The sequence below is a fragment of the Hylobates moloch genome, unplaced genomic scaffold, assembly GCF_009828535.3.
Source record: "Hylobates moloch isolate HMO894 unplaced genomic scaffold, HMol_V3 SCAFFOLD_9, whole genome shotgun sequence".
Taxonomy (NCBI): domain Eukaryota; kingdom Metazoa; phylum Chordata; class Mammalia; order Primates; family Hylobatidae; genus Hylobates; species Hylobates moloch.
The window spans coordinates 49,778,229-49,801,170 of NW_026652284.1; the positions used below are offsets into that span (position 1 = coordinate 49,778,229).

The following is a 22,942-nucleotide window of genomic DNA, read 5'->3' on the forward strand; positions in this document are numbered from 1 at the left end:
GCTCAAGCCTTTGTTGTCTTGAACTTGAAGCACTTCCATCTACCATTCTCTCTGCATCCAATCTTGTTTCCCTCACCCATTCTGGAAAGTAGCATCTAAAATGGTCTTTATCAAATGGAACCACTTCCCTTAAAGCATTCTATTCCACATGGGAAGGCTAAGCTTTTGGCTATGGCTGCATCTGCACTCACTTTGTTCTTAGCCATAGGTTCAGAAACCCATGCGTTCTTTCTGACTCAGTTAATTTTCTCTAATTTCCAGGAGCCTCTGCATCCCAGAGTCTCTGGCTTCTAGAAGTCTCACTAGCTTCTTCTCAACATTGATGTCTTAGAAGAAATGCCAGTTCTTCAGAGAGACTTTCCTCACTACTCAGCAAAAATAGCACACCAGCCACTCACCATTCTCTATTATACGGTACTCATCATCTCCCTTCATAACGTTCGTCATCTTCAACTAAAGATATTGTGATCATTCATCTGCCTATCTTCTTCAAATTATAATTAGTACCTGTGCCTCTTGTCCATGGCTGTAATTTTGATGCCTCCAACAATGTCCAGTACATTCCATACTACACACATTATAAATATTTGTTAATGAAAGATTAAAGTTGATTTTCATATAATCATATTTAAAGGTTATTATTATTATTCATTTAAAAATGTCTCCATCTGGTATGAAATAGTCCAAAATATATCTTCCAAATCAGAGTATAGTTTACAAAAGCTATTAAAAAATTAAGCTTCAACATTCCTCCCAATATTCAGGATTTGAAATAATATTCACTACATTTCATAAACTGATTATAATAAAAATGTTAATGTTCTAATAAAATAATAACGTAACCAACATGATGTATTCTTCAGAAACTTGAATGTAGGAGAAATGACTTCATTTTCTCTACATCAAAATAAATCAGATTTCATGCCGACATATTTCTGTAATTTCAGATGCAATCATTTTTAAACAACCTGTCCCTCGTAAATGTTGCACAGTTTATCTGAGTGGCGAGTTAGGGGGGTTTGCAGGAGCTCAGAACACAAGGGTATGGGTTCTAATCCATTGTGGTCACCACTGGCATTGTTTACGGCCAAGCCTACATAGTCCTTTGAAGTTGCAGGCTACTTTGTGGCATGTCAAGCTGGATTCATCAGCCTTACTGATCCTGAGAGCCCCATTGCCCAGGTGACTCCCTTCTCCATGCACCTCATGAGCCAGAGCCCCCAGAGGACCTTCCCACCCCCTGGAGAGTCGGTTAGCAAGGTCTTCTCCCTGCTGTGTACAGCCATTTCTTTTCGCATCCTATTATCATCTCTACTTTAGGATAATCTCCTCAGGAGTCTCAGAATTTCAAGAAGCTGAAATAGGAAGGCAGCCTCTACGTTCTGCTCTGACACTGAAAATGCTGCACTGACAAAGGCTCTTAAATTTTGCCAGTGTTCCTTTGGCGGTGTGTACCTATGATCCCTGTCTCAGAAGAATGATTAAAATATATATAATCACAGAGGAAACAAATTATATTGAAATTCAATTTAAAATGTGCTTCTTTTATTAACCACATTGAGATCTAACAATCAGGGATTAATAAGTGCCGTGATTTTATAAGGACTACTTACTTTTTGAAATACCATAATTATAGTGATAAGCAAAACAAAAATTTGATGTATCCATAATAACTGCATATAAATGTTAAAGTATTTAAAATTATATGAGTTTTCTTGGTACGTCCAAAGCTACTGTGTTTTAAAATTTACATTCATATTTGAAAAAAGTACCAAATTTCAATTATAAGTTACTAAAGCTGAAGGCATATATATTTTTTTCTTATCCAAGTTCACAGATGACCCCGCATTAAGAACCTAACTTAATGATCATTATAACATCTGTAGTGTGATAAATAGTTTATCCCACTAAAAACAAACCTGACTGATGCTTGAAGACCCAGGCTTCGGTATAATACAGCAGACCTTTATCTCCAGGTGTGTATTCTCATTCCACGCTCATCACTGAGAAAACTCACCTTCCCTCTCTAGCTAACTAGTAATAATGATCCCCTCCACCAATCCTGGCAAACACAGTATTTCTTCTAATTTGATGATTACACTCCTAAGTATAGGTTCAGGTTATATATAGGAATGTGAACCCTCCCCTGCAACCCAATTTTTTATAACCTCTGAGCACAGTAAACACGTATGAGTAAAAAGAAGTTAAATGCACTTTGATCTTCACCACATCCTGTGAGCTGAGTATCAGTCGGCCATGACACACTCCCCTTAGATACGTGGGTAAGACAAGGTGCAATGATATTATCTGAGTAATTGAAAGTCTGAGACCTAGGGAAAGTCAGAGCTGGAGCAATAATCTCTGTTGGTCAGCTCTGTCCTTTGCCTTATGGTGCCTTCCTGCTATGTTATTAGAAGTGCTACAAAGCACACATTTTGAAAGCAGAAGCCAAAGTTAGGCAATGTGTGTATATACACACACACACTCGCACACACACACTACACACAGATAGCAAATATTTGCTTCTCTTTGGTAGTCTGCCTTCTGTCTACATACTATACATTTCTAAACAGAGATGTTCCCTGAATTGCATTAGACACAAGTGAATTTGTTTGATTTAAAGTTCTACTTTAAGGGAGAGTCGACATTTTATCCTTCATTTCTCTGAGCACTTTTTTGTCTTTCATGCCGTTATTAGCATATGATATTACCAGTTGATGATAATTTTAAATTTCGATTCTAGCATCATTTCAGAATTTTAGAATTACTAAAGTGGCTGAATTTTTGCAGAAAACATTCTGTTATTGATAAAACTGACTGAACTATCATGAAATGATAGATATCTAACCACATTCTAAGTTGTGGTTAGTATGATAGTAGATGTAAATTGAAATTGTTATTTCCACTTTAGTAGAATAGATAGATAATAGTAGATAATAGATTTAATTTGGTATTTCCACATTAACATCTAAAAATACAGTCATTGGAGTAGCCACATTTTGAACCAGAGGTGTCATTTTTAATATAGAATAATTTGTACATTAATTTTTCTAAATAGAGGACTCAATGTTTGCTGTCAAATGTATAACTCATATGGATTCCATAGGGTTTCCTTCTTGGGTTAGTATTCTACTGTGTGATGTTGCTATATATACACGTACACATTCTTTTAATTCTGAAAAAGTATAAACATGCACATTCCAAAGAAGGGAGCTATATTTAATCATGGATAATTAAATATTTCAAGCTTTGCATGGGTAATCAATCTTGTCAGCAAAGGCACAAACAACTTGCCCAGGTACTGAGCATGGTTCAGTTGTCCTGATTGATACAGAATATGTATAATGTCAATAAAACACACCAGAGAATTAGAAGTCTCAGCACTGGGGTGATGGCTTGTGCTAAGTGGCTTTAGTGATTGCCACGACACTGCCATAAAAGCACGTCAAATATTTCATTGATTAACATAAAATAAAAAATGAAACTTTTGTATATTCAGTAGAAAAAATGCAATCTTCAAACATCTAATAATTTGATTTAACCATTAATATTCCCCCATAAATGGTTTATGAGGCATGCATTTTTCATGACCAAGCTTAAAACTAAAATGTTATAGGTAGTCTTTAAGTTAGATAATTTACAATAAATAAAATTTATTTATGATTCATTATTTTATGTAACAAGTAGTTTTCACTTTCATGTGTAAATAACTTAAGAATTGAGTTTCTGCATCCCTTGGAAATAGTGATAATACTCACGCAATTGAGGAAATAAGTAGACCCAGTGCATGGTGCTACCTTGCTCCTGAAGACAGCAGACTTACTCTGACAGTCAGTGTCTCAGCAGGAGCCAGAAACAGGGCTTTTCTGCCTGTCTCCTCTCCAGTTAGAGATCCACAGTAGCAGAGAAGAGGACACCAATTGTTTCAGGAAGATGCGCCTCTGTGCCCCTTTCTTCCTTGTCCTCAGCTGGCTTAGTTCTGCATGCAACAGGCCCGGCTGTACCCCATGGTGCTCTCTCTCATTCTCTGCATGACAGCTCTCTCTCTGGAGAGAAGCAGAATGGGAAGGAGAGAGAAGAATTATTAAAATTGGAGAGGCAATGCAATTTTAACACTTCAACTGATGGATTATTTTACGTTTCCCATTTGAAGTTTAAGTTGTTAATATATTTTACTGTACATATCCTAACGTTTTTAAAAATGTTTGTGGGCACTGCCAATTTTAGAATTTGAAGTGATATTAATAGTCATTAGGTTCAAAACTTTTTCCCAAAGACAAAACGTGAATTGCAAAGAAGCCAAAGCATTTGTGAAACAGCTTCTTTTCTTTTCCAAAATCTATTCTTTCCCAGGATATCAGAGGAATGTAGAGAGGAGAAAATAGAAGAAAATAAATTTCCTGCCTTATGCCTTCAATATAAGAAATGGCAAAATTATGGTTCTTTTATCTTCAAGAATTATGTTACCATTGGTTACTTGGTGTATGCTCCATGTAAATGAAAAGGCTGAAGTAAAGTTATAAACTGATTTACTTGATGTACACCCTGTGTACAAATGAAGAGGATATTTCCTGTTACAGCTGAAGTAGAGTTACAAAGTTATTTACTTGATCATAGAAAGTTGGAGTTTTTTAATTTGATTTAGTTCTAGGAAGTCCTTAGGTTCCCTGACCCCAGACCCTGTTCTCCTACCTCAATTAGGTAACTCTCATCACCAAAATCTTCAAACCAGTGCAACAGCTGCAAATATTTTAAGTACAACATGAAGGCCCATCAGTGATAAATGGCTTGAGATAAAAAGTCACTAGAAAGTCTCACCCTTTTTTATATTACTACTTAATCCAAGTAAGTGTCACTTTAAATTAGTTTTAAAGAAATTCTAATCAATATAATTTCCTTAAGGACAAAGCCAATCTTTCCTGAACATTAAAACTGTACTCATTTCACAATTTTTTTCCTCAAAGGAAAGATCTGAAACCAATCCAAAGTGTTGATTCAATTGAGTCACCCTGGAAACAAACATCACTCAAATATTTTTGCACTCATCCACCTCTCCAAACAACAAAACATATAATGTACTATTTCTATTCAGAATTTATAAAAATAGGTCTTTTACTTATTTAGCTGTCTAGATCATCAGAAGCAAGCAAAACCAATGAAATTCCAAGTGGCTGGTGCGCTCCATCAATTCCTGCAGGCCCCACCAAAGGCAACTTAGGAATTCCAGATAAATAGAACAGATGATGACTTGCTAGAAATGCATAGGAAACAAAATATTCACAGAACTAAACAAAAGCCTTCGACTGGAAGGTAAAAAGTGTCTATAGTTTTATATATGATTATATATATATGCATACACAAGTAAAACCCAGAGGAGAAGAAACAGCAAACAAATGAAAATTAGAAGCAAAAACAAATAAACAGGAAACCAGTCCTAAATTTCTCAGTTTACCTTAGAGGCTAAAGTGTTACCTAGAGCCTACAAACCCCATATAATGAATATTTTATTCCTGATACACAATTCAATATCCTTAAGTCCACCAATATCACCACACATCCTGTGCAATCAAGAAATTCGCTCTAGGCACGTGACCAGTAAGGACTCTAGTGCCAGCACTATCCATGCAAAATAGCATACATAGTGTGAAGCAATGCAAGCATGTACACTAAATCCAGCTTCATTCTTAACTATATAAAAAGAAAAATTGCCAACAGCCTGGCCAATATGGCAAAACTCCATCTCTACTAAAAAAAATTAGCTGGGCATGGTGGTGTGTGCCTGTAATTCCAGCAATTCAGGAGGCTGAGACAAGATAATTGCTTGAACCTGAGAGGTGGAGGTTGCAGTGAGCCAAGATTGAGCCACTGCACTCCAGCCTGGGTGAAAGAGCAAGACCCTGTCTGCAAAAATAAATAAATAAATAAATAAATAAATAAATAAATAAATAAATAAATATTGCCAAACTGCCAATGCATTTCTTTACAATATTTCTTATTTTGCTTTAATCAAGACTAAGAGCTTTAACTATGAAAATGTTAATGAGACAAATTTCTCCAATTCTCTATCAGGTTTTAAAGAATATTTTATTATCTAAACATTATCAACTTTTTATTCTCTCTGTATGTGCAAAGGAACAGGAAAAGCTACATATGACTTAGACCATCCACAACATGCCTGGGGTTTCCATTCAGCCCCAGATTTTCTCCTTCTCCTTCTCCTCCTCCTGCACATGTCCTCCCCCTCTTCCACCTCCTCCATCTCCTTCTACATCTCCTTCTCCTTCCTTCTTTCTTCTTCGCATTTTACTTCAGGACAAAAAATGTACCATACAAGATCCTTATAAAGAAAATTTATAACCTTCCTTACCAAAAACAAATAATCATATATATATGTATATATAACTTTTTCCACATCTTTCTCCCCTACTTAATGGTTCTTTACTACATTCTTTTATAAATAACCTTTTTACATCTGTAATTTAAACTAACTTTTAAATAATTTCTGAATTAGAGAAAGTATTCTTTTTCTCACTAACAACACAAACTTTTTGGCACATTTTGTATACAGAATTATGTATTTACTAGAATTCTTATCCTTAAGTAACCTAAAACTTTAGTGAAACCCTAAAAAGCAAGAAATCCTAAACCATCAGATAAAAGCATTTTATAGATAAGAACAATTCCATAATTTTTAGAAACATTTCTATATATCATAACCCTTTCTTAGTTGGAAATGACCCAGATATTCAATGAACATAAAAATAATTTTAATATTTTAAGTTACTCAAAAAGTTGACCTAAAACATTTATCTCATTTACATGTACTCAATTCTTTCATTTTTAACAATGTTATCTACATTACTCCTATAAACTGAGATATTAGACACTATAAAGCTAGTTATATCTTTGTTAACCACTTTTAAAATAACCATTTTTTAATAGCCAGCAAACATCAGATGCTCACCTAAAAAACAGCTTCAAAGTTAAACGCATAGGTATTTTTTGCCAATAACTCAGAAAATTCAGCTAACAACATTAAATTAGTCTCATTTTTCAAAGAAGGCACACAAACCAAGATCATTTTATTTTGGCTAGGTAAATAGCTTTATAACCTTCTATGCCAAACACAGACATCTCAAAATATCTGTCAAAGACAGATATAAAATCCAGACAAAAATGTATGCTGACAATTCTGAAGACATTTTATTTTTATTTTACCAATAATTTTAAAGCTTGTTTAGTAATGATTTACTTAAGTCAGGTGAACTTGAAAATTGCTTGGATTTATTTACTTAATTTATGAGCACTTTTTTATTTATAAGCCAATTTGGTAGACAAAGTATATAACTTAATAAATGTACATACAAATAAACACATCTAGACATTTATACATACATACACGCACACACACACAGATCCACTAGCTTTTACTTTGGAATGCTAACCATGAGATAGCAATACAAACTCACTGGTTTTACATGGTTACACTTTGTCCCAATAGATAAATATGTGATATATTTATCATATTTTGAATTTTTTGCTAGAGAAATTAAATTTCCCCATATATTTACCAGCAATTGAATTTATTATTCTATAAATTAGCTCTCCATAAATTTCACTCAATTTCCACTATAGTCCTCAACATTTCTTACTGGTTTTTTAAAATGTTCATTCTTGAAAAAGCTAGTAATTTTTATCTTATGGTATTCAAGTATTTTTATAGTTTTTCACTTAGTCTTGACTTTACTTATGCTCTATTTGTAATACATAGACTTTTAAATTATTATGTACTTAATTCTGTTTATCCTTTTTTTTTCATTTTCACCTTAGGTATCATATAGAAAAAACATCCCCTCCTTAAATGTACTCTTTCGTATTTTGTGGTTTAATTTTTATATATAAATCTTTATTCCACTTTATTCCAGTTGGAAATTATTTTGGTGACATGAGACAATACTCTAACTATGTGTTTCTAAATATTTAACCAATTATATATTAACATTTTATGAATAATTTATTTCTTCAGTTAACAGATGCAACAGTTTTATCATGTACTAATAATAGAAAAATATGTAAAATTAATTTTAATCAAATTCATTCTTGTATATGGTTGAAAATCAAAGAGTGCAGAAAATTCTGTAAGGCATAAAACAGTTCTCTACCTCTCCAGCCCCTGCCTGCTTCTCACAAATTACAGCCATGGCATCTTAGAGATGCAATATTGGTCACATGAAGGAAATGGAAAACATAAGAACAAATAAACTAACTCGCCAGGGAGACAGTAAAGTTTTATGGCCAAATGGTAGTGAAACTTATGTTTGAAAACAAAATTATATTTTTCTAGTAAAAATTGAGCTGACAATTTGATCTTTAGTGAAAACACAGAGCATACCATTTCTTCCATAATGTAGAAATCTTGTCACTAGGATTTTGTAAAGTATCCTACATTCTAGGATATCTTTACCTAAATAGGAAATATCATTTCATCCCAGGATAGAGCTGTTCATATTCCTACGCCAAATATATCTTCTGGTCACGTTATAATCCAGTTCATCCACTCCACTCCACTTCATTATTCATACTCAATAACATCCTCACATTGTATTGATTGATATATAAGAAAGTCCTGCGTTTGGAAAATTTGGATCTGAAGTAGAGGAGAAAGAGACTGTGAAGGCAGATTGTTTTATTTCCCCAACAATAAAGCTCCCTTGTAGAAAACGTAAAAAGTTGAGAGCATGAAATTTAAAATAATTCCACATTTTATTGCTTTGGAAAGCAGAGCTATCTTTAGCTACCAAGGAGACTAAGGACACACAATGTGTCAAAACGCCATGGAGACAAAGAAATAAGGAAGAAAATATCAGAATACGAAAGAAGTTCCCTTTACTGCTAAGAACTTCTTTTAACATGACAGGAAAGGGGACCCTTTGGAATAGTAGTATGCTTCTTAGAACATTACAAATACCCTGCTCTTAGAAAAGTGTGATTTAGTAGGTTCAAAACGCAGTTAGCAAATCTTACACATCCTGATTCCACTTCAGATATGAAAAAGAGGAAACAACAGAAATTGTCCAGGGATCTATGCAAGTGCTAGATATTTTCTTTTTCAAATTTATGAAGGGACTTAAAAACTTTTTGAATATATCTCAAATAATAAATACCTATAGTTTCCCATTGTTATACATATATATTTGGATCAGTCCTATACTAAATGATAATTACTACATTTTCTCTGGGCGGAAAATCAATGTACTCATTTAAGAAAAATATCTGCGGCCGGCCACAGTGGCTCACGCCTGTAATCCCAGCACTTTGGGAGGCCAAGGAGGGCGGATCACGAGGTCAGGAGATCGAGACCATCCTGGCTAGCACGGTGAAACCCCGTCTCTACTAAAAATACAAAAAAAATTAGCCAGGCGAGGTGGTGGGCGCCTGTAGTCCCAGCTACTTGGGAGGCTGAAGCAGGAGAATGGCATGAACCCGGTAGACGGAGCTTGCAGTGAGCCGAGATCGCACCACTGCACTCCAGCCTGGGGGACACAGTGAGACTCTGTCTCAAAAAAAAAAAAAAAAAAAAGGATAGCTGCATAATTTATGAAATATTTTAATATGTGAAACATAAAAATTCAAAACTGAAAAATGAAATTTGTTAATAAGTTAGTTGTCTGGTGTTACACTAGGAGAATAAGTAGTCCTTGCAAATTACAGAGAACTCAGGGTCGTTTATAATTAGATACATATATTTTTACATTGGGTATCTTGCTAGGATAGACATTATGATTTAAGGGACCCAGTGAAATTATAAAAGATTTTAACATTTCCAATAATTTCAGAACTAATTGTTATTGAACCATTCCTTTGTTCGTCTTGTTGTTTATTTGCTTGTTTCAGTTTAAGGCTTATTAGAAAGAAATAAAGGAAGGAAGGAAAAGAAAAAGAAACAGGAGACAATAGACAAAGGACAGAAAATATTAAGGAGGTCAAGAAGCATAGGAAAGATGACTCCAACAACTGAAACCAGGGACAGTAAGAATAGGACCCCTGGGGATACGGAATAGTGGGCAAGAGCCCTTCTTGCCATGTACTACCCGATGATGTTGCATCACTGTGAACATCTAGACTTGGTACAAGGTCTCAAAAAGTAGTCCCAGCCACTCGGAGAGGCTGAGGCAGGAGAATGGTGTGAACCTGGCAGGCGGAGCTTGCAGTGAGCCGAGATCGCGCCACTGCACTCCAGCCTGGGTGACAAAAAAAAAAAAAAAAAGTTGTGATGTGTGTCCTTCCTTTAGATAATTTCTTTATATCTTTCATTGTCTTGAAAATATATCTGTGCATACTTCATAGAGTTTGTTCTGCTGCAGTTGGAATTAGCTCATTAGTGATGAGTAAATACAGAAGTAGTATCAACAAAAAGGAAAAGAATAAGGACTCATATTTTTTCAGACAATGCTAACATTTTGAAGTGGAAAGGGGAAAACTGTCACACAATTAAGAAAAAGCTTTACCAATATATGAAGTTTGCTTTTCCTGGCTGCAGATTTTGAAACAGACCCTGATAAGCCCGGGAAGTACCTTCCTTTGGTGTAACAACTGTCTGATTTAGTGTCTTCAGAAACATCTACATTTTTCACTGTCAAGTTATACAGAGAAGTGACAAGTGAAGAATAAGACGCTGCAATTACATTGCACCGTGTATTAATAATAATGGTTAATGAATACAGCTCAGCATAACTTACAATTTTAAGTTTGATAAAATGGTTTCAGTTAATAGAGAATTTCTTCAAAGCCCATATCACAAAGGAGAAAACACAAGCCCCAAAAAGATGTTGAAAATGTTGAAAAATGATAATTCTGGATACAGTTGTCTTTGTCTATATAACTGTGCTAGTATTTTTAAAATTGTTATTGTTTCACTGGAACTCCAAAGGGATTTTCACTGTTTTTATCCAACCCTAGTTTTCTCACAGACCTTATTCTTTTTAGTGTGAGATTTTTGTAGAAATTTTTTGGTATTTTTTAGGAATGTATATAAGGCTTTAAAGTAGAAACTTCTACATCTTTATTTGACAAGAGAAGAAGGCTGACTCTCAGCACTGTGAATAAGAAAGGGAAAATTCTGAATATTAAAATGAAAACGGGGGCTGATTTTCCCAAGGGAGTAAATTAGTTTCCAAATTGTATCCAAAAAAACTTGACCATACCCACTTCTTTTTATTTTAGCTACTGCTAGTGACTGATTATAGGAGTAAGGTGGGTTTCTCTGGGGATGGGAAGGCATTCCAGTTCAGATCAGAACTTTTAAAGAAATTCTAAAAGAGGACCTTCACCAGGAAAAAAATATCTTGAAACTTTAATATTTATTTTACTGGTTTGTAAGACAATATTTTTATTTCCAGTCTGACAAGGAGAGACGATCTCTCAAGTATCATTATTAGTCCAAACTTTTCTTAAAACAGGCAAGTTGGAGTTTTAAAAATTTATATCTTCAACATATGAGATTGACATTTATTTAGTAGGGATTATTAAAAATAAATTGTATATTACTTAGAAAAGAGAAGTATGGTTGATCACCTGTATGCTTGCATGTAGACAAGTAGTGTTTGTGGAACATGGAGGGTATGGGTGTGTGTGGATGGGTGTATTAACTGTGGATTATAATGACCAAAAGATATTAATCAATGGAAAGTATTTAAATTGTTCCCAAACTTTATACCATAGTAACTAAATTCCCCCAAAGGATGATTTTTTTTCTATACATACAGCAATACTTTTAACTTATTCATGCTTAACATGTATTTTCTGTTATAATTTATTTTAACCCAGTCATACATAATCCATATATGACTCTCTGCTCCTTATTATTTGGCAATCGGGCAAGTCAGGGTATAGCAAAATGAATGATGGCACACAGCTTTGAATTTCAATTTGGATGGAAACTTATTGATTATGTCAATTGTCAACTGAAAATTCCATATCCTATTTAAAATAGATGAAGGCAAAATAAAGACATTTTCAGATGAACAAGCTAGGAAAAATTTTAAAAGCAGACATGAGTTATAAAAAAAGGTTAAAGGAAGTTCATTACACTGAAGAAAATGATACCAAATGGGTATTTTAATTTAAAAAAGAATGAAGAGTGCTGAAAAATGGACATATATCAATAAATGCATTTTACACATTTCCAAAGATTTCTTTAAAAGATAAATAATTGAAGCACCAATTAGTCATCATATTGAGATATTAATGAACTATATTGAAGTAAAGTAGATAAAAATAATAACAAGAATGAAGAGAGGAGAGAAGAAAATACACTTTTTTAAGGCTCTCACATGTGAAGTGGCATAACATGATTTGACAGTTACTGTGATAAGTTACATATTCATATTATAAACCCTAGAATAACCAGTAATAAAGCAGAAATGTTCACTCAGTAATTTGAAGTGGAGCTCAGATGCAATACTAAAAGTACTTATTTCATCAAAAAGGGTACTAAAAGAAAAAAAAGAAAAGTATAAATGATGCAAATAGAAAACAAATTACAAATGGGAAACTTAAACAGTATAAACAAGTATATGTAAACAATCTAAAAACTGCAATTAGAAAGATAGAGATTATCATACTCAACTTTAAAGAATTAAAACCAAAATATATCTTGTCTGAGGAAATGCTATTTCAACATGACGAAAATAGTTTAAAACTGAAAGCATACAAGGACGTACCATGAAAATACTAACCATAAGAAAGCTGAAGCTACTACATTAACATCCATAAAAGCAAACTTCAAAACAAGATATAAAGAAAATAAGGGGATATTTTACAATGATGAAAGGAAGAGTTAATTAAAAAAATATAACAATCATATACATGGGATATCTATTAAGAGAAACTTGAAAAAAGCAAAAACTCTCAAAGCTGAAAGAAGAAATAGATATCACTACAATTTTAGTTGAAGATTTCAAAACTTCTCTGTCAGTAATTGATGAAATAAGTAGACAGAAAATAAGAAAAACTACAGAAAACTAGAACAATGTAACTCAAGCTAATTGACATTGATAGTGCACTCAACTCCAGAGAAAGAGTTTATATTCTTTTTAACTACAGTGAAAGATTACCAGCATAGATGATATATTGGGCCATGAAACAGTCTCAATATTTAATAGAATTATAATCAAACAGAATGTATTTTCTGAAAAGTGAATTAAATTATAAATTAGTAACAGTAACGGATCTGAAAATCCTCTCATATTTGGAAATCAAACAACATATTGCTAAACAAATACATGTACATGCACCATGGGTCACAGATGAAATGACAGGGAAACCTGTCATTTGAACAAAATAACAATGAAAACATAACAACATAATACATAAATAGATTGGGGTGTGGCTAAATAGTGCTTAGACAAAAGTTTAGATTGTTAAATATTTATTATAAAAAAGAAAAATGTCCCAAACCAGTTGAAAGATCTATTGCATCATCTAAAGAACTAAGATATAAAAGAGTAATCCAAAGTAAGTAGGAGCAAAACCATGATTCAAATAGAAGCTGAAATCAATGAAATTTAAAATAACAAACTGTAGAGGAAATCAATAAAGTCAATATAATAAAATACAATCCTTTGATGAAAAGATAGATGAAAGTGATGCAACTAGCAGTTAAGTTGATTTAAAAGACAGGAGTCAATTTATCTCCATCATGAATGAAAGACAATGTTACTACAGATTCAATAAAATTGACAACATAATAAGGCTAAAAATTATTAAAAATATGAAGCCTGAATATGCACTCACACACATGAACACATACACATTTCACACATGCACAAAAAGAAAAGCCCAGGCACAGATGTTCTTAATGGCAGAGTCTATCAAACACTCTAAGAAGACATCACCAATCCACCATAGTGGTTTTAGAATGTAGTGAAAAGAATACTTCTCAAGTGACTTTTGAAACCAATATCACCCTCAATTTCCCTGTGTAGACTCATAACTATAAAAGTAGTCTGTTAAGCCAATGTCCTGGAAACTCATTGTCCTGGAAACACACTGTCCTGGAAACTTTGGTAAAGATTCTTTTCTTTAAAGTTAATACATTTATTTTACTTTGACAGAATATCAATCATTCTTAAAATTGCATACATTGCAGGGAGTCCTAGCAGGCCATCTTTGGGAAAATAATACGACTGAATCATCTTTTAGCTTCTCTTGAAAAATAAAGGCACTGACTCTTACGTGTACTTTCACTTTCTTTTTTTAAGGCTTCAATTGGGAAGAATAGAGCAGACATAAACTTTGTTTAAGGGTTTTAAAAAAACATACCTCTGTATTTGCTTTATCCTGATATAGCTTAGCTCCTTCTTGATGGCGTTGTAGAATGCTTCGGTCTGAAATAAGATGAGCTGAGGTGCTCTATTGTGCTCATTCTATAGTGAACATCCATGAATTTTCTTGTGCTGGCTTTCAAACAATTTCAAGGTGATTAGATTTTCTAGTGTTATGTACTGCAGAGAAAACAGATAGACGGATTACATTTTTTCAGCTTAGCAATGAGCACAATTGTCACTCTTTTCCGTAGGTATTAATATCCTTCATGGGAAACCCATGGAACTTATATACAAAAAGAGCAGAGACATTCAAAGAAAGGAGTGAATGTAATTTATTAACAATTCCATCAACACGCAAGCTTATCCATTGCACAAATATTTGAATTCTGCATGTTATATAATAGGTATGATGAGAAAATGGTAGAGTGATAAAAATCAGATGGGCTTCAGGGACAAACTGAATACTTTTCAAGTAGCTTATACCAACACACTGTGTGTGCTCCAAGGGATTCTGCTTAATGCTGTCTTTTTGCAGTTCCCTACTATCCCTTATTTACCTTTTTTATCACATGGAATTGAAAGAAAATCCCACTTGCTTACTTTTCTTCTCCCCCTTCTATCCCCTAGAAATGTAATCTCCTCAAGGTCAGGGACTCCTTGGCACATCCGTAGAGTTCAGTCATTAGGTGAGTTCTAGGAAACAGACCCTGCCCACTGAAAATCTATCCACCTTAACTGCAAACGGATGGATAGAAGACAGGCAGAAATCAGAAATGTTTATCTGTATGGTTGATATGACAGTAACACTAATTTAAGATGATTTATCTATATAAAAAAATTCACTAAATCATGGAAATTCAAACTATCATTAGACATATTTTAATAATATTCAATAAGATTCAAGCAGTAGTTACTACATGATTATCAAGAATTTATTATCAAGCCCTCTAAATGTTAACTTAATTGACAGTAATTGGATTGAAATCAGTAGTGAAAAACAATAATGTTGAGAGTTATGTGCCAGACCCTCTTTTGGAGCACAACCTTAGTGCTCTGCATGGATGGAGACGGTTATCTCCATTCGCTAGTGAAGGAGAATCAAAAAAGGCAAGACTGGCAGATTTTTCAGTGTCACATACTGAGTAAGAGCTAATGGGGAGATTCTGATGACACTGCCTATGTTTTTTCCAAATCATTCATTTAAAAAAAAAAAAGAAAAGAAGAACAAACCTGCTCTGAAGCATGTTTTAAGTTAAAAACAGGAATATTTTTAAAATAAGAGAATGGAACCTGGCAAGGAGAACACAAATGTATTTGTTTATGTTATTATTAGATTAGTGAATAATATCATACTTTAAAAGATGTGTCAGTTAGAAAAATCACAACAATATTAAACTGTGTAAAACTCTTAGCTAGAAACTAATTTTAACTGAAAGAAATAGCTTTAGCTTATTTTTGTCAATATATGTTTCAACAGGGTTTGAGGGAAGACATTGATGTGGTGGTACAAATACGATTCTGAATTCTGTCAGGAGCCACTTAATGGGATTTCTGAAAGAGTGACTATGTGTTAGCTACCTCATAACACTGAAAAAAAAGAATTTTATAGAAATATATTTGTAAAAAAAGACAAAATGATTAATGTTGTATAAGTAATTAGAAAAATCTTAAAATAAATATGGTTAAAGCCAGATATATAAAATTAGTAACTCTAAATTGAGGTATAGTAAATGATGGCTAATGAGCACTTCCTAAAGGTTTTTCATAAGTTACCGCATTAAATTATTATAACAATCTTATGAGATAAGAAATATTTTATTTCAATTTTAGAAATGAAGGAACTGAGGCAATAAAATAAACAGAACCTCGCCTTGGGTCTCCCAAATCCTCCCAGACCCACCTTTTCCTCGTGAGCCTCAGATTCCTGTGCAGAGCAGTCTCACCAACATGTTGTGGCATTTCCTATTCCTGGAAAAGCCCTAGAGACTGCAAGTAACATACTTGTTTTGTTAGTTGTACAGTATATGTGATTGCTAGAAGCAAAGATATCTTCTAAAAAGTTAATTGGTTGTACAGGGTAATGGATGTATATTTCCTCCATGATACTCATATTCAAGATGTCTCCCTTCCTCCCTCCATCTTCCTTCTTTCCTTCCTCTCCCTTCCCTTCCCTTCATTTCCCCTCCCTTTCCCTCCCCTCCCCTCCCCTTCCCTTCCCTTGCCTTTCTCCTTCTCTCCCTCTCTCTCTTTCTTTCCTTTTTTCCTGTCTTTCAAACATTACCAACTGCACACCTTCTCTGTGTTAAACGCACTAGGTGCACAGAAGAGAGAAAGCAAAACAAGATCCTTGCTATCAAGTGCTTGTATGCTATCACCGGTGCAAAGACAGTAAATAAGTAAACAAGCAAGCGAAGAAGTCAGTGCAGATTGTGAGCACAAATGAAGCGCTAGCATGAAGAGATAGCAATGTCTGGTGGTCAGCATGGGTGGAATGGGGAGGTTAATTAGAGAGAATGAGCAGGAAAGGCCTCTGAGAAGGAGCCACTGGAGAAGAACCAGATAAATCCCCAGTGAAAAGATGTTCCAGTGGAAAAATCATACCAGTGAGAGTCCTGTGCTTGGAAGGAGTTGCTGTATGTGAGGAACACAGATAAAGACCATGGCATGAGGAAGATAGTGAAGGGATGGAAAAAAGGGATGGATGAGTTTAGAGAGGAAAAAAAAGACCGGAGTGTGGGGAGTGATTCATCCTGATCATAATAAGGAGTTCTCTTTTGCACTTGCTTCATTTGATTGGCTTACTAAATACTCACATAAAAATACCCAGTGTGCTATGAGTGCTGAGTCTAAATCCGGAGACAGGGGCCAGCTTGCACTTGGGTGCCTAATGCAAACGTAGGGTCATCTGACAAGGCTTACCCAATTAGCATCTCTGACAAAGGTATGTGCATTCTGAACAAATTACCCAGGTACTCCTTATGCGATTAGAGTTTAGAAACATGAGTTTAGAGGTTAGAGTCAAAAACATGGAAATAGTTGAACTTCTCCAAGAAGAGAATGACTACAGAGAAAAATGATCAGAAATAGCATGCCAAGTCTCCTACGTGGGGAGGTATAGGTGTGGCATCACAGCACACGGAATTGGGGACCAGAAGAAGATGGCTGCGTGGAGCTAAGAGGAGAGCCCTTCAGTATGAAAAGTATGGTGGGCAGCATGGGCACCTATAGTCGGTAGGCCAATATGATGGGAACAGTGAGACTGCGTGGTGCTTGATGTCTAAAGGATTTGAGAGAGAACAGATAGTGTATCCTTGGGGGACAATGAGTATAGAAATAGCATTAGAGACATGTTATCAGTAACCTGTGAATATTACTCTTCCATACAAAGTAACTGCATCTTTATTTTGTATTTTGGCAACTTTCTTAAAATTAAGGTTTCTTTTTCATTTCTGTTATTTACTTATGATAACTTTTTCTTTTCTTATAGGGGTGGTGTCTCGCTATGTTGCCCAGACTGTTTTCTAACCCCAGCCTCAAGCAAATTTCCCACCCTCTTCTCCCAAAATGCTGGGATTACAAGTGTGAGCTACTGTACCCAGCCTACTTAGGAGGACATTTACTATTCATTTACTGATTTGCATCAAATTATGTAAGTTTTATAGTATGAAAGGGAAAATTGTCAACCCTCAGTAAAAATTACAAACAAATATTTTCTGTTTTATCAATTTTATATGAAAGACAAAAGTCATACACTATATTTTTTGGGTTCTTTTAATGAAGACAATAAATTTGTGTTATGAAAGATAACTTTTGCCTTATGCTAAAATACCTATTAGTTATGAATAGAATATTCTTTGTTTATAAACTGTATTTCAGATGATATATCTAATGGTCTAAACTCTAGAGCCAAAATGATGGGATGAATGATTATTAAAAAAAAATTATCTTTGATCTAATTATATATTGTATGTCTATGGAGGTGTGCATATATAATTGCATATATAAATACATATACATACATAATTACACTAAAATATATTCATATATGTTTTAGCACATAGAAGAGTCATGGATTCTTGTTTACAAAGAAGGTTGGATACTAACTGTTGAGTATGAAATGAAAATTTCTCTGTGTCTGTATCAAAAAAAATGTAGATGAGGGATAAAAACATCTGTGCCAAGAAATAGATCAACATAAGTTCATATGCAAGTGCTAGAACTGTCTCTTGTTATGAAATTTATATAAAGATATTTTGTGCTTTTAAAAACTATTCTTGAATCTTAATCAATGGCTATGGAAGTCATGAGTTAACACTTAAGTTTTCCTCCACCATAAAGTGATTCAAGGACATATGACTTGCTTTGGCCCATGACTCATGAAAATGAGTGAAAGATATTGAGAGACTGAATATAAAAATGGATCAGGACCAGGCCATATATTACAACAGATTCAGACCCACAACCTCTACTCTAGCCAGTCCAAGAAGCCCAAAACAACCAGTGCAGCAATAGGCCCAGCATGGTCAGGACTTCGGTGGTGTCTTCTACCTTTCCTATTTTCTGCCACCTCTTTAAACTTAGCATCAACCAGAGAAAGCCAAAGCTTCTTTGCTAACTGAGCACATGGTATGTCTCTCTTCCAGTTAGCCATCTCCAACTTCCCCAGGCTTAACAGCCCCCACTCAGGGAACACTTGAAACTCTTTCTCCCCACTCTAAAGCTTTCTCAAGCACCTGACTGCCTGTGAGTCTCTGCCAAAGTTATGAGGGTACTTGCCTCCCTGGCTATAGCAAGCTCTGAATCAGTATGCTTTGCTTTTCTCATTTGTGTAGTCTTTGTTTATATCACACTTTGGACAAGTCAATTAACCACATTTCTTATCTATAAAGCCGTATATGGGTGACTCACAAGAGTGTGAGAATTTATTGAAGATGAGTATTAAGGTGCTCTAAATTTATCTGATGACCAGAATGGCAAACTGTTGAAGTCACTGGTTTGCTCATTAATACTGTAGTATTTTGATACTCCCCCACACCCTGCTTGACATGTTTTATGACCTATTGCACGATTTTCTAAATCTCTGTTCTTTCCTCCATAGTGATTGGTGGTGGTTCAGAAAGTGGAAGCTGGGCCAGCCCCACATACAGCCTGAGCGAGACATGCCCTTCATTCGTTAAGCAGCTGAGGATTTGTAACTACTTGTGATTGCAGCATGTCCAAGAATGTTTTGTCTGACACACGACAATGAGTGCATATATAATGATTCAACAAGAGCCACAGAGTTTTAAAATGTGTTATATTTTATAGGAAATACAGTTACTTAGACTTATAAAAACAAGATATTCTCAGAATATTTTTCATACTGATTTATCTCTACTTGTCTTACTGGTGTCTATGAGCTCAACTCAAGGTTTCCAATCAAATAACAATGATACGGATTCACCTGGTGGCCAAGCAACAATGCAAGATACTTAGAGTCCTCAGAACACTGTGCTGTGTTTGAAGATGCTCAGGGTAAGTTATAATATTCTGAGTTTTGTATTTCACTGCAACAAATACTTGTCTTTCTTTTCTTTCTTTTTTTTTTCAAGAAGAGGACAGAAGAGATTGAGAATCATGGTGAAAAGAGGAAAAACAAAACTCAGTTGGGCTGTCTTTAAATATATACAGATAGGTGTTTGGTAGGCCCTAGCATGCTTAAACTTAGGTTTCAGTATGCATGGACCTTCCAGGAAATTGGCTGGGAAGACACACCAGACATTTATATCCTATAAGATACTGAGGGCAGAGAGAGAGGGGCTCCGCACAGCTGGTATCAGAGCCATGCTATAACTCTGGGTGCTGCCAAAGAAAGAAACTATGGAACATGATGCAAATGCTGTTTCATGAAGGCACACAACACCATCTACATTCAGGTACTAAAGCAATGGAAACAGCACAGCACCCTCCTTTTCAGGAACCACTGCACTGATCACTCCTTGTGCATGACTAAGCAGCCTCGCTCAGCAGGCCTTGGCAGGGGAGTCTGCCAGAGGTCATAGAGCTCAGAAACAGAAAAATGATGAGAGAGGATGGGATGCCCAGGAACACAGTCACTGCCCCTTGGGAGCAGGAGTACCTCGGGGAACTGGCAGCTCTGCCCCCAGAAGTGGGCAAGTTGGAGCCTGAGTCTAGCAGGGTTTAGGGCCTTTTGCAGAGGTCTGGCCTCTATATGCGGATGTTGCTGAAAAGTTAGGAGAACTTTTTTGGAGTCGTGAGTGCATGTTGGGGCAAAACTCAGTGGGATTTGAGTGATTATTTGAAACACAAATACAGTTCTACCCACAAATAGGTGAAGCCAAGAGAAACTGGCCATTTATGGGTCTATGCAACTACATTTACCTTATACACACATGTAGAATTAGTATTGATGTTAAGGGTAGAAATGCTGACAGAGCGGCGACCATGTGTAAATTAGGAAATAAGAAATATTAAGGCATTGTTGTTTCAGAAAGTTCAAACTATCCACACAAATGAGTAAAATCTGATTATTGGTTAACTAGCTGCTATGCAAGATACATATATTATCATAAAAGCAAAATAATGTTTCAATGATTTATAAAAATAAGAGAAACTAACACATCTGGATAAAGAATCCAATTATATATATCTAAAGCAACTATCCCCAACAGATCAAACTGTTTTGCAATCTTCTCTCTCATGACTATGATTGCAATTTTATTAAAACAACTACTGAGACGAGAAATAACTCAGAGCTAAATTGTTCAAATAGTTATGTTAAAAGGCATCTCACTTTTGTCATTTCAGTACAAATGGGATTCTCATTGGGAACATACAAAGTTAGTTTGCTAGGATGACTATTGAAACCTTAAGGTGAAAAAGCTTTCTCTTATTGAGAAAATCCCATCATGAGTTGTGGGATTCAATTCAAACGAGACACAAAGGATAAAGAAACACTAAGAAAATATGCATAAAAAAGACATATATTAAAATGAAAATCTATTGAGTCATAACTGTAACACATCTTTAGAGGTGGCAGCTTTACAATCAAATAAATAATATTAATATTTTGACACTTTCCATAACATTATGTTTAATCTCCTTTCAATTACATCCATTTTACTGTCTTTCCAGGCACTTTGAATCACAATTCACGTGTCAGAAGTTTATTTTGTTCTAAAGAATGAATTTCAAGAAAAAAAATCCTTGTGTTTCATTCGTATATCATGAAATGGGCATTCAACACTTTTCTTGATTCGTATGGTTAGCTAAAAGGGATAAATCAGACGCATATGATACTGGTCCAATTAAAGTGAATGTGCACAAACTACCTTTTATAGTTTTGGGTAGTCATTATAAATGATCTGGATGTTAAAATTCACTCAAAAATTTCAAAATATTTCTTGTGAATCAAAAATATCTTGAAAGTCAAAAGATTAGGAGAAATACATTTATTGTGATTTAAAAGAACACTCGATCAGTTTTTAAAATATTTAGTAATATATAATTTATTATTTCACTCATCTATCTCAGTATAAGGAATTTGGTGACATTTCTATTTATGCTTTTAGAGGAAACATCTGATTCTAAGGCTCAAAGCATGAGAATGTAAGGCTTTTACAAACACAAATTAATGAGGAAGGTCACCATGCAGTCTATAACTATCATAGACATTTTTTAATGCAACAATTTACTGGATTAGCTATCAGAAAGTCAAGGAGGTGATTCACTACCATACATGAAAACAAAGTATAAAATACTGGTTTTGACAGTGCAGCTACACTTTTATAGCTGTTTTGTCAGTTTCTCACAAATTTCCTCAAATGGACATATCATTACTTGAATAGTAATCAGCAATTTATTTTCAGGGCTTTTTTGGCAATAAAAAGAGATGCCTTCACTCATAAAACACAATGAAGAGAAAGGCACATTATTTAAGGATAGAGGAATGCATTATGCCTCTTGAATATATAGTACATTATTTATAATTTATGGCTGCATTTACTGTTGTATATCCTTCTGTGTAACTGTATGAAGAGAGATGAGCATTGCTTGCATTTTGTTTTCCTTGCACTTGCATTGATCTCTTACTTTTTAAACCTTATTTTGATTCATAGAGTAATTAAGACTAAATAATTAAATAGAATAAAACAGTTAAAATTATAATACATACACATACTTACGTTACTTGTATATATATTTTACTACGGTTAAGGACAACTTTAATTATCACAGCCTAAAATTATTGTTTTTTAATACTATGTTAAAAACAACAAAAACAGTAGTTTATAAGCTAAAGATCACTCGTTTTCTTCTTATTAAATTTACACAAAGAACTAAAAAATAAATTACAACACATACTTTTACATCTCCTTGCCATTAAGTAGATTCTATACTGTTTTTATCATGGTAATTTCAGCAAAAAAAAAAAAAGTCCTTAAACTCCAGTTTGATAAAAAAAAGTACCCAAAACCAAATAAATAATAACAAATGTAATCATAATAGTTAATTCTTGCATAATATTTTTAAAACTCCAAATAGTAACCAGGGGTACACTAATATAAGATAATCACTTAAAAAGAAATTTTAATTATGTGTATGATTTTGTTTTAATC

At 34.3% G+C, this 22,942-nt stretch overlaps 1 long non-coding RNA gene across 1 annotated transcript; it reads left to right on the forward strand.

The window, feature by feature from the left end:
- The first annotated feature begins 1,135 nt into the window (after window positions 1-1,135).
- LOC131384222 (uncharacterized) lies at window positions 1,136-19,600 on the forward strand. The gene is made up of 4 exons (XR_009214869.1): window positions 1,136-1,182; window positions 14,955-15,013; window positions 17,815-17,976; window positions 19,426-19,600. It is a non-coding gene; the product is annotated as an uncharacterized LOC131384222 (long non-coding RNA).
- The last annotated feature ends 3,342 nt before the right edge of the window (window positions 19,601-22,942 follow it).